Consider the following 12189-nt stretch of genomic DNA (forward strand, 5'->3'; position numbering starts at 1 on the left):
TTAAACAAAAAGCTCATATTCATATCCTAGGCTGCTCCCTAAAATTACTTGATTTCCTTATGGTTTAACTCTTAGCCCGTCACTACCCATAATGTACTCTGCTTACCCTGGTTAGATGGTGAACACTTGAACCAAGCTAGGCTAATCAGACATTTCTTCTTGATACTTGAATCTTAATGACAGCAACAATGAATCTGAGTATTGTTCAGCTTCAGCTGTACCAGTGGAACTGCCCAGACAAGACCATCTGAGATAAGGTTCCTGTTATTCCTACTTCCTTGGTCTCTGGACCTGTCCTGCTTCTTGCTCCCATTATAGAGGCACTGAATACTTCCCTATATACAGTTTTCACCTCTTTCTGTGCCTGTGAGAAGATTACATCTCTCTGCAGTTAGCAGGAGACAAATGTCCACTTTTGGTCAATGGTTGGTAGGTGGGAATTATACATGGCCCTTCTCAGGTGGAACACTTAACTGCCAGCCTGCGACCACCCCCCTGTCCCTCCACCACCAACCCGGGGCTTTCTTTCCTAGCTGCAATGACCATAAAATTGTAAGATGGTTTGGATCAAACTATGAGGAGTGGATTTTCATGCTCCCCATTCCTGACACCTAAAATGAGCAACACACTTTTACTGATTCTCTGTTTTCCAACCCTGGGTCTCCTGGCCCCCTTAGACACAAGCTCCCGGTATCTTTCAGAAAATTATACTTTGTGAATGCTTATACACTGTTGGTGGGAGTGAAAATTAGTTCAACTATTGTGGAAGACAGTGTGGCAATTCCTCAAAGACCTAAAGACAGAAACATCATTTGACCCAGCAATCCCAAAGGAATATAAATCATTCTATTATAAAGACACATGCACACATTCCCAAAGGAATATAAATCCTTCTATTATAAAGACACATGCACACATACTTTCATTGCAGCACCATTCACAATAACAAAGACATGGAATCAACCTAAATGCCCATCAATGATAGATTGAATAAAGAAAATGTGGTACATATACACCATGGAATACTATGTAGCCATAAAAAGAACAAGATCATGCCCTTTGCAGCTCATGGGTGGAGCTGGAGGCCATTATCCTTAGCAAACTAACACAGGAACAGAAAACCAAATACTGCATGCTCTCACTTACAAGTGGGAGCTAAATGAAGAGAACACATAGACACATAGAGGGGAACAACAGACACTGGGGCCTTTTGGAGGGTGGTGGGTGGGAGGAGAGAGAGGATCTGGAAAAACAACCAGTGGGTACTAGGTTTAATACCTGGGTGATGAAATAATCTGTATAACAAACCCCCATGACGCAAGTTTACCTATATAACAAACCTGCATGTGCATTTCTGAACTTAAAAGTTAAAAAAATAATAATAAAAATAAATTACCTTTTGCTTAAGAAAGCCGAAGCTGGTATCAGTTTTGACACAAGCCTCCATGTGTCATTTGACTCAAGATCAAGGGGGAAGTTCTGATGATTGCCTCTAACAATTTCCAGTGAGAGCCTGTACCTTTACTTTTACCTCCAAATCCTTCACTATCCTGATGTGAGTCTCTATCATTGCTTTTTTTTCATACCACGTCTAAATATTCGAACTTGAGACAGTGTTTTTCATCTCTGAGTTCTAATGCTTCCTCTCCCCTCCTTTCAGTCATAGTATCCCTGGAAGACTGACCATCGCTGCCACCTGTTCTCTAAATGATCAGCCAAATCTCACAACCCCTCTCAGGGACCCTCCTACTGACAAATGAATAGGTGGATGTGGATTCCCTGTCTTCTCTCCTTGTTAAAAAGTAAGCTCCCGATGGGGCGCGTTGACTCATGCCTGTAATCTCAGCACTTTAGGAGGCCGAGGCGGGCGGATCATGAGGTCAGGCGATCGAGACCATCCTGGCTAACATGGTGAAACCCCGTCTCTACTAAAAATACAAAAAATTAGTCGGGCGCGGTGGCGGGCACCTTTAGTCCCAGCTACTCGGGAGGCTGAGGCAGGAGAATGGCTTGAACCCGGGAGGCGGAGCTTGCAGTGAGCCGAGATGGCGCCACTGCACTCCAGCCTAGGCGACAGAGTGAGACTCTGTCTTAAAAAAAAAAAAGTAAGCTCCCTCAAGGCAGAGACTGGCCTTCATAAAGCAAGTCAGATCTTTATTTTTATCTGAGCATGCAGCTTTCATAAACATTCCGTGGGATGAAGGCATAAAAGGAAGAGCCAGACTGATTGATTCAAGTGTGGCATCAATGGAGGGTGAGGTGACAGTTATGACCATCCTTCACTTCTATGCCTATTCTTTCATAGGTTCTTGGGCTACTGATATTCAGGGTACACATGGGTTTAGCAAATAAATACTTGTGGAGATTGACTGTCCTCTCTCTTTTGAGATAGGAAGGGGACAAGACACTTTCTCTTAGGTTAAGATAGCAAGCTCTTTTTTGTTTTTTCTTTCTAAGTGGACAAATAAAATACATATTAGTATGTAAATTTAGAACAGTGGGATGGTTGGCAAATACTGCCTATACAAAAACTTATTTTTGCACTGACTCCCACGTTCTACTAATCTTTTCCTTTCCTCTCCTTATACCGCAGCAAAACTGTCTTCTAGATCTGGAGTCCCTCGCTGTCCTCTTAAATGGTCCAGAAAAGAATAAGGGTGAGGATATGGGAGAGTGCTGTGGGATTTCTTGGAAGTAAAAGAGAGGCTCAAAGCCTGTGTCACTATGACTAATAGACGTTCCTCACTCTTCCTTGCCTTCTTTCTTCTGTTTGATGTCTTTTTAGCATCATTGATGGATAAAACCTAAAAGATGCCCTTGACTCTACAGCTCCGCAGCCTGGCTGATCATCAGAATTAACAGGTCAGATTTAAAAAATACCAGTTCTCTAGGGCCACTCATTGGACTTTCTGCTTTAGCAGGCCTAGTAAACAGTATTGTTAAAGCACTCTTCAGGCAACTGGAGTCTCATCTAGGTTTGCAAACTACTGCTTTAGAGTCAAAATGATTTATTTTTAGAAAGGTGTGCATATGTAAATGGAAGTTTGGTAAGTTTGGCTGTATTTTACACACTCTTGGGTTGACATCAATTAAATAAACTCTTTAGTGAACATATTCTTAAAAAAAAGAATCCCTTCTAAAAGGTATCCAATGTTTTTCAAATTTGTCTATTTTGTCTATTCAAATGTAGACTTGATTCACTTAAAGTAGATATTTCCAAGATAGAGAACTCAAGTCGATGCAGTGGTGACTTTTCTGAGACAACAATTGAAACAATGGAAGCAAATACAACAAGAAATAGAAGGCTCAGTGACATTTTTAATACCTTCAATCTCTTTTATTGAATTATGTAGGCTTATGAAATCAGTTATAAGATGGTGGCAGTTTTAGATGATCAAAGATAGCGTTAAAAGTGTTATTGCTAAAGAAATAATATTAAATTTGGACAAATATTTACCATTAAATATTCACTGCATCTTTATTTATACTTACAAGCAATTGTAAGCAATGCTTAATAATAGAGAAGTGATTAAAAGGATTATATCTCTATGGTGGAATGTACTGCAGGCATTAAATCAATGTTTATGCACCTCTAAACAAATAAAGTAGAAAATCTAGAAGAAATGGGTAAATTCCTGGACACATACACCCTCCCAAGACTAAACCAGGAAGAAGTCCAATCCCTGAATGGACCAATAACAAGTTCTGAAATTGAGGCAGTAATTAATAGCCGGCCAACCAAAAAAAGCCCAGGACCAGATGAATTCACAGCTGAATTCTACAAAGAGGAATTGGTACCATTCCTTCTGAAACTATTCCAAACAATAGAAAAAGAGGGACTCCTCCCTAACTCATTTTATGAGGCCAGCATCATCCTGATACCAAAACCTGGCAGAGGCACAACAACAAAAAAAGAAAATTTCAGGCCGATATCCCTGATGAACATCAATGCGAAAATCTTCAATAAAATACTGGCAAACCAAATCCAGTAGCACATCAAAAAGCTTATCCACCATGATCAAGTTGGCTTCATCCCTGGGATGCAAGGCTGGTTCAACATATACAAATCAATAAATATAATCCATCATATAAACAGAACCAATGACAAAAACCACATGATTATCTCAATAGATGCAGAAAAGGCCTTCAATAAAATTCAACACTCCTTCATGCTAAAAACTCTTAATGAATTAGGTATCGATGGAATGTAAATCAAACTAATAAGAGCTATTTTATGACAAGCCCACAGCCAATATCATATTGACTGGGCAAAAACTGGAAGTATTCCCCTTGAAAACTGGCACAAGACAAGGATGACCTCTCTCACCATTTTTTATTCAATACAGTATTGGAAGTTCTGGCCAGGGCAATCAGGCAAGAGAAAGAAATAAAGGGTATTCAAGTAGGAAGAGAGGAAATCAAATTGTCTCTGTTTGCAGATGACATGATTATATATTTTGAAAACCCCATCATGTCAGCCCCAAATCTCCTTAAGCTGATAAGCAACTTTAGCAAAGTCCCAGGATACAGAATCAATATGCAGAAATCACAAGCATTTCTATACACCAAAAACAGACATAAAGCCAAATCATGTGTGTACCATTCACAATTGGTACAAAGAGAATAAAATACCTAGGAATACAACTTACAAGGGATATGAAAGACCTCTTCAAGGAGAACTACAAACCACTGCTCAAGGAAATAAGACAGGATACAAACAAACGGAAGAAAAAAATTCCATGCTCATGGATAGGAAGAAGCAATATCGTGAAAATGGCCATATTGCCCAAAGTAATGTATAGATTCAATGCTATCCTCATCAAGCTACCACTGACTTTCCTCACAGAATTGGAAAAAACTACTTTAAATTTCATATGGAATCAAAAAAGAGCCTGTATAGCCAAGACGATCCTAAGCAAAAAGAACAAAGCTGAAGGCATCACACTACCTGACTTCAAACTATACTACAAGGCTACAGTAACCAACACAGCATGGTACTGGTACCAAAACAGATATATAGACCAACAGAACAGAACAGAGGCCTCAGAAATAAAGCCATGCATCTATGACCATCTGATCTTTGACAAAACTGACAAAAACAAGCAATGGAGAAGGGATTCCTTATTTAATAAATGGTGTTGGGAAAACTGGCTAGCCATATGCAGAAAACTGAAACTGAACACATTCCTTACACCTTATACAAAAATTAACTCAAGATGGATTAAAGACTGAAACATAAGACCTAAAACCATAAAAACCCTAGAAGAAAACCTAGGCAATACCATTCAGGACATAGGCATGGGCAAAGACTTCATGACTAAAACACCAAAAGCAATGTAACAAAAGCCAAAATAGGCAAATGGGATCTAATTAAACTAAAGAGCTTCTGCACAGCAAAAGAAACTATCATCAGAGTGAACAGGCAGCCTACAGAATGGGAGAAAATGTTTGCAATGTATCCATCTGACAAAGGGCTACTATCCAGAATCTACAAAGAACTTAAACAAACTTACAAGAAAATAAATCAAAAAGCAGGCAAAGGATATGAACAGACACTTCTTGAAAGAAGACATTTATGTGGCCAACAAACATATGAAAAAAAAGCTCATCTTCACGTTCATTAGAAAAATGCAAATCAAAACCACAATGAGCTACCACCTCATGCCAGTTAGAATGGTGATCATTAAAAAGTCAGGAAACAACAGATGCTGGAGAGGATGTGGAGAAATAGGAACACTTTTACACTGTTGGTGGGAGTTTAAATTAGTTCAACCATTGTGGCAGACAGTGTGGTGATTCCTGAAGGATCTAGAACTAGAAATACTGTTTGACCCAGCAATCTCATCACTGGGTATATACTCAAAGGATTATAAATCATTCTACTATAAAGACACATGCACATGTATGTTTATTGCGGCACTGTTCACAATAGCAAAGACTTGGAACCAACCCAAATGCCCAAATCAATGTTAGACTGGATGAAGAAAACGTGGCACATATACCCCATGGAATACTATGCAGCCATAAAAAAGGATGAATTCATGTCCTTTGCAGGGACATGGATGAAGCTGGAAATCATCATTCTCAGCAAACTAACCACAGGAACAGAAAACCAAACACCGCATGTTCTCACTCATAAGTGAGAATCGAACTATGAGAAAACATGGGCACAGGGAGGGGACCATCACACACTGGGGCCTGTTGGGGGTTCGGGGGCAAGAGGAGGGAGAGCATTAGGAAAAATACCTAATGTAGATGACGGGTTGATGGGTGCAGCAAACCACCATGGCATGTGTATACCTATATAACGAATCTGCATGTTCTGCACATTTATCCTAGAACTTAAAGTATAATAAAAAAAATCAATGTTTATGAAATATTAAATGATCTGATAAAAATGCCTAGCCTGTAATGCTAAGTAAAATAAACAAGATCTGGAATTATTTTTACAAATATGTATCTACATGTGTTATACACCAAAATTAAACAGAAGATTGGAAAAAAAAAACAAAATGAAACAGTGTTTTCTCTGGTTGGCGAGTTAACAGATGACTTACTTTAAAAAATTTCGACAATTGGAATGATTAAATTTTTTAAAAGTGAAGATCTCAATAATTTGAAGGAAACCCTCCTATGAAGTTAAAACAGCCTAATTTAAAAAAAACAAACAAAAAGACTCTTATTGCAGCGAACTTGCAGGTCATTCTTCAACCTTGCTTGTGGCTTAGAATCTCTTTCCTGCCCATCCTTCTTTCAAGGCAAATCCAAACAGGTCAGGCTTTCTGACAAACACATTAACCTGTCCTTGAGTTAAAATTTGCTAATCAATAAACCAAAGTAATTTTCTCCAGGAGATTTAAAAAATAGTTTATATTTTAAACTAACACCTACTAATTTATTGCAAGGAGCAACCAATTAGAACTGAAGACCTGACTTCATTCAGAAATGAATATTAAATATTAAATTACCTTTGCAGAGAAACCATTTTAAAGATAAAATCAGAAAGAGATTCTTTTCTCCCTTTAATTAGGTAATATCTTTTTTTCTTTGTTTTTAAACTACAGACCTAGTCTCTGAGTAATTCATTTGAACACCTCATAACATCAGGAAATTTATCCATATGGCTAACTCAATTTCTTTTTGTTGCAGTTTAAGCCCATTTTCTATTGTGCTGACCTCAGCAAAAAAGGACATCAGCTAGTTACCATTCTCCTCATGATTAAAACTAATTAAGACATCCCTCCATCTCTGTCATTAGAAGCACGTGCAAATGGGCATGTTTCCTTAATGTTCTGATTCTAAATTGAGAAAAGTATAAAGAAGCAATTTTGGGCTTTATTCAGAACGACTAGCAATTTCCTGGTGAAGACATATGTAGCTTAATTATATGCATAATATTTAATACAATGTGTCAAGAAAATAGGACACAATTTCTTCTTTGAAGCTCACCTCATATCAAGTACATATTCTAATGCAAAGTATGAATTTCGCAAAGGGCTGAGTATGTAGGTGTTGGCACCACTGTTCTGATGTTAGCACCCAGCACTTATTTTTCTAACTTTTAGAAAGATATTTACTAATTTCTGCCAGTTGCACCCCTTTGTAGTCACCTCCCAGTTGGCCCAGTGAGAGGGACACATGGAGGGGGACAGAAGGGAATGGCAAGGCTGCTATAAAGTGACAACTGTCAGTATTGCCACATTTGTTTGGCAGCAGCTACTGAGGAGGAAGAAAAGGAACACAACAGATATCTGGGAAAGGCCAAAAATAAATATATAAATAAGAGCACCCTATTCTAATTTCTAAACCGTATTAAAGGAAGGCATCAGTATATTTTGATGGCTCTGTGCCGCCTCTGGAATTGCTGCTATGTGGTTTAATTTTGACCATTCCAAGAATCGGTACTTTAAGATAGTATCAGATAAATCACTGAACTGTAAAAAGTGATTACAAGACAAAGAGAATGAAGGGGAACATCACACTCCGGGGACTGTTGTGGGGTGGGGGGAGGGGGGAGGGACAGCATTAGGAGATATACCTAATGCTAAATGAAGAGTTAATGGGTGCAGCAAAACAACATGGCACATGGATACATATGTAACAAACCTGCACATTGTGCACATGTACCCTAAAACCTAAAGTATAATAATAAAAAAAAAGATAAAGAGAATGGATCTGTTGGGAGGATTAATAGAAATAAGAATAAACCGCACCATTCCAGTATTCTAACATTAAGCAAATTTTAGGATAATTAGCAGGGTCTATTTAAAGTGTGTGTACACATACATACCCTTTCCAGGCATTGAAGTATAAAAACATACAATTTTATAGGTTATTTAAAGTCTCTTTAATCTTTTTATTTTGATAAAGAACTATAAAATGGGACATATGGATATACATCTAAAGTCTCCAAATTTCCACAGTGTGTTTTTTTGAGCATCTTTTTATTACTATTATACTTTAAGTTCTGGGATACAGGTGCAGAATGTGCAGGTTGTTACATAGGTATACACGTGTCATGGTAGTTTGCTGCACCCATCAACCCGTCATCTACATTAGGTATTTCTCCTAATGCTCTCCCTCCCCTAGACCCCCACCCCCTGACAGGCCCCGGTGTGTGATGTTCCCCTCCCTGTGCCCATGTGTTCTCACAGTTCAACTCCCACTTATGAGTGAGAACATGCAGTGTTTGTTTTTCTGTTCCTGTGTTAGTTTGCTGAGGATGATGGTTTCCAGCTTCATCTATGTCCCTGCAAAGGACATGAACTCATTCTTTTTTATGGCTGTGTAGTATTCCATGGTGTATATGTGGCATGTTTTCTTTATCCAGTCTTACATTGATGGGCATTTGGGTTGGTTTCAAGTCTTTGTTACTGTGAATAGTGCTGCAATAAACATATGTGTGCATGTGTCTTTATAGCAGCATGATTTATAGTCCTTTGGGTATACACTCAGTAATGAGATTGCTGGGCCAAATGGTATTTCTAGTTCTAGATCCTTGAGGAATTGCCACACTGTCTTCCACAATGGTTGAACTAATTAAAACTCCCACCAACAGTGTAAAAGCATTCCTATTTCTCCACATCCTCTCCAGCATCTGTTGTTTCCTGACTTCTTAATGATCGCCATTCTCATAGTGTTTTTAAAGAAAATTTTCTTTTCTACAGATGAGCCCAATGAAAACACATATTATCCTGTTTTCTGAACCTGGGATACTATTTAGCTTCTAATTATATTTTTTTCTTTACTTCCATCAGTTGTCCACTAATGATGTATATATGTCTTGGTTAGTTGTGTTTCATTTCCTACCTATGTGCTCACAGGAATTTTGACAGAGAGCAGAAATTAACACTACACTAAAAAAGGTTAAAAATCCCAGGTGATGGCAATTGGGTGATCTCTATTAGTCTGTTACACAGACTCTTACACAATGTCTGCAGTCTTGAATATGTTGGTTACTAATCATCTTATACTTTTTCTCCTAATGAAGATTTTTACCAACACTTAATGCAATGAAAATGGGCTTCACATGTTTACTTTGACCACATAAAATAATTTTTGTAAGTTATTTAATTTGAAACTGTACTTCAATGGCAAATGTTTCCCCTGATAAAAGTGATCTATATTAATAGCACCCAAAAGCCACCGCACCACAATCCTCCCTTCCCCCTGCACCTCATAAAATATTTACTACCATGGTTAAAATTTGCATCTTAGCAAGCCAGCATCACTGTGCTTTATTACATATCTGCCAGTTAGAGAGGTTCGAGTCTATCTAGGTGCAAAGGAGCAGAGCTGGAAGACCCGATGAGTTTCCTGGGCTAATTTTCTGATTGATCCCAAGTTGCTGGGACAGGGTCTCTCCCTTTGACTCCAGGAGGTTTAAGGGAAAGCAGTGGCCTTGCATAACTTTGCAGCAAGTTTTTAATGTAAGATGATGGATTTCTGAAGTCTTTTATGATGCAGTAAAATTTTTCTTAGCTAAAAAAATGGGAAATGTTTTATCCTAAAATTGAGAACAAGAGCCCAGTACAGTCCCTTTCTAGTGATAAATTTATTATAACTTAGTATCTTATGGGCATAAAAATAATAATCTAAACTTGAGTTTTTTATTTATTAAACTGGACTCCATGGGACAAATTCAGGAGATTCATGAACCTCAAACAATTATGTGCCTACTGGGTGTTAATGTACATCTGCAGGGGAAGGTGGAGTCTATAACTTTCATCAGGTTTTAAGAGGTTTGAAACACTGTACTGGCTTTATATGGCCTTATATTTATATTCCCACTATTAGGCTAGTTTCAAGGAGACACTTGACACTGGGGCTAGGTCCTCTATTTCAACTTACACCATGTTGAAAAAATGGATTTTAAGAAAAATGTGCATGCGTGTGTATGTTTGGGGGTTAAGGAAACAGAAAAAATGATTACAATCCAGGGTATGGAATGCTTCCCAAGTTTGCAGTAGGGACTCCTGGATGCTCAAGAACAAGAATGAGGTTGTGGCTAGTGAGGGAAGTGAGGGTTACAAATAAGAATCTTAAAGACAAGCTCTACTTCACATTCAACCTCCAAGCAGCTAGAAAAAAAAGTTTTTGTTTTCTCAAAGGAATAAAGCTACTGTGGGACATTAAAAAAAAACTGTAAACACATGATCTCTGCATAGTAGAGGGATTTTTTTTCTGGTAGGCTTTAACCTGGAGGTTGTTCTTTTCTAGACCACCTATAAGATTTTCTCGACCATCTATAAGATTTTCTCCTCTGCAAATGAGAAGTCAGGCCTGGACCATTCCTGCTGTTTGGCAGAGTGAATGTGGCAGGTTGGCCCACCTAAATTTCAGCCTTTACAAACAGCTGCAGAATAGCAAACCAGGGCAAAACATCAAGCTATATAAATACAGGCAATGAAAGCAGTTTTGGAACTTAGGATTTTGAGCAGATGGAGTGATCAGAATTTTAATGAGCTCATCAGTCTTGACTTAAAAACTAACCTTATAAAATGGGCAGGTATGGGAGGACATCATCCATATCATCATTTATTATTGTTTCTTGAGGTAATGGTATAATTGATTTGTAAATTTTTAATTCATCTAATCCTATAACAACCCTACCTAGCAGACTCTGTTATTACGCCCAATTTACCAATGAGGCAAACAAAGCATAGAGAGGTGGAGACACTTGTCCAAAATTACACAGCTACCTCTAGGTGGCAGAGATGGAAAGCCAGCCAGGCTTAGATACAGAAGCCAATAGACTAGAATTTTAAGGAGCAATAACCGTAAGTGCCCATAATAATTCAGAAGCCCAGTAAGAAAAAGACCAGAAAATATTCTCTGGATGCAGAAGTTTGATGATCACTGGTGCATTATTGAGAGTATTTTTAACACAGTTTGGGGGAGGGGAACCTGGTGCCAAAGAGCAGGCAAAAGTCACATTGGGGCAGGTTGGGGAGTGGAGGCCAAACTAGAGTACTCTTGCAAAAGGTGAGGTTAAAAGGGGAGAAGCAGGCATTGGGGGTCCTGGGGGCAACCAAGGCTTAATTAGGCTGGGAGAGAATTGAGCATATTTGCAGGAGAATGTGAAAGCTCTTGAGAAGGAGAAAAGTTTAAATTGTAAGAGTGAGAGGGAAGAGATGAAAACCCAGACATAACGTACCCCTCAATTCAGTAAATCATAGCAACTGATAGCTCACAATACAGAATGTAAACTGTAAGCCCTGGATGCTCTTCTCCCAATGTGTTTTTCCTGCAGGAATGCATTTCCTTTTGCTAGGACACAAACACATATGCACACAGAAAAGGACAATGCTAAAATGGTCATAGTAGTTGCATATTTCTGGTATGGTGGAATTTGGAGATCTATCTATCTATCCATCTATCATCTATCTATCTATCTGGCTAGCTGGCTTATCTATATTTTCTAAAATGAATGTGCATTTTAAGAAAAAGCTATCAGTGGTTTACTAAAAAAAGAAGTTAAATGTGCATTTTACGTAAGGCAACTGTAAATGAATAGCCAGCACATCTACTGATGCCAGATGATGCTTTTGACCAGCTCAGACCCCTTTGAAGATTGAGAGCACCTTCACAGAACAAAGTGTATATTCAGTAAGAAAAGTACCCAGTGTTTAGACAAAGAGAAGGACTCGTTCCTCGGACCATTTTATGTGCATCTACATTCTCTTTGCA

General features: G+C 38.4%; 1 protein-coding gene and 1 long non-coding RNA gene across 4 annotated transcripts in view; one reads left to right on the top strand and one right to left on the bottom strand.

Moving 5' to 3' along the window:
* Window positions 1–12189, bottom strand: part of ANK3 (ankyrin 3) — a 556820-nt gene that overhangs the window by 294542 nt on the left and 250089 nt on the right. The window lies entirely within an intron of this gene.
* LOC129480526 (uncharacterized) overlaps window positions 1–12189 on the top strand; it is a 40822-nt gene that overhangs the window by 2546 nt on the left and 26087 nt on the right. Inside the window, exons 2-3 of the long non-coding RNA XR_008657069.2 lie at window positions 2594–2657; window positions 2786–2862. This is a non-coding gene — a long non-coding RNA (uncharacterized lncRNA). The remainder of the gene's footprint in view (window positions 1–2593; window positions 2658–2785; window positions 2863–12189) is intronic.

The sequence above is a fragment of the Symphalangus syndactylus genome, chromosome 4 (genome assembly GCF_028878055.3).
Source record: "Symphalangus syndactylus isolate Jambi chromosome 4, NHGRI_mSymSyn1-v2.1_pri, whole genome shotgun sequence".
Classification (NCBI taxonomy): Eukaryota; Metazoa; Chordata; class Mammalia; order Primates; family Hylobatidae; genus Symphalangus; species Symphalangus syndactylus.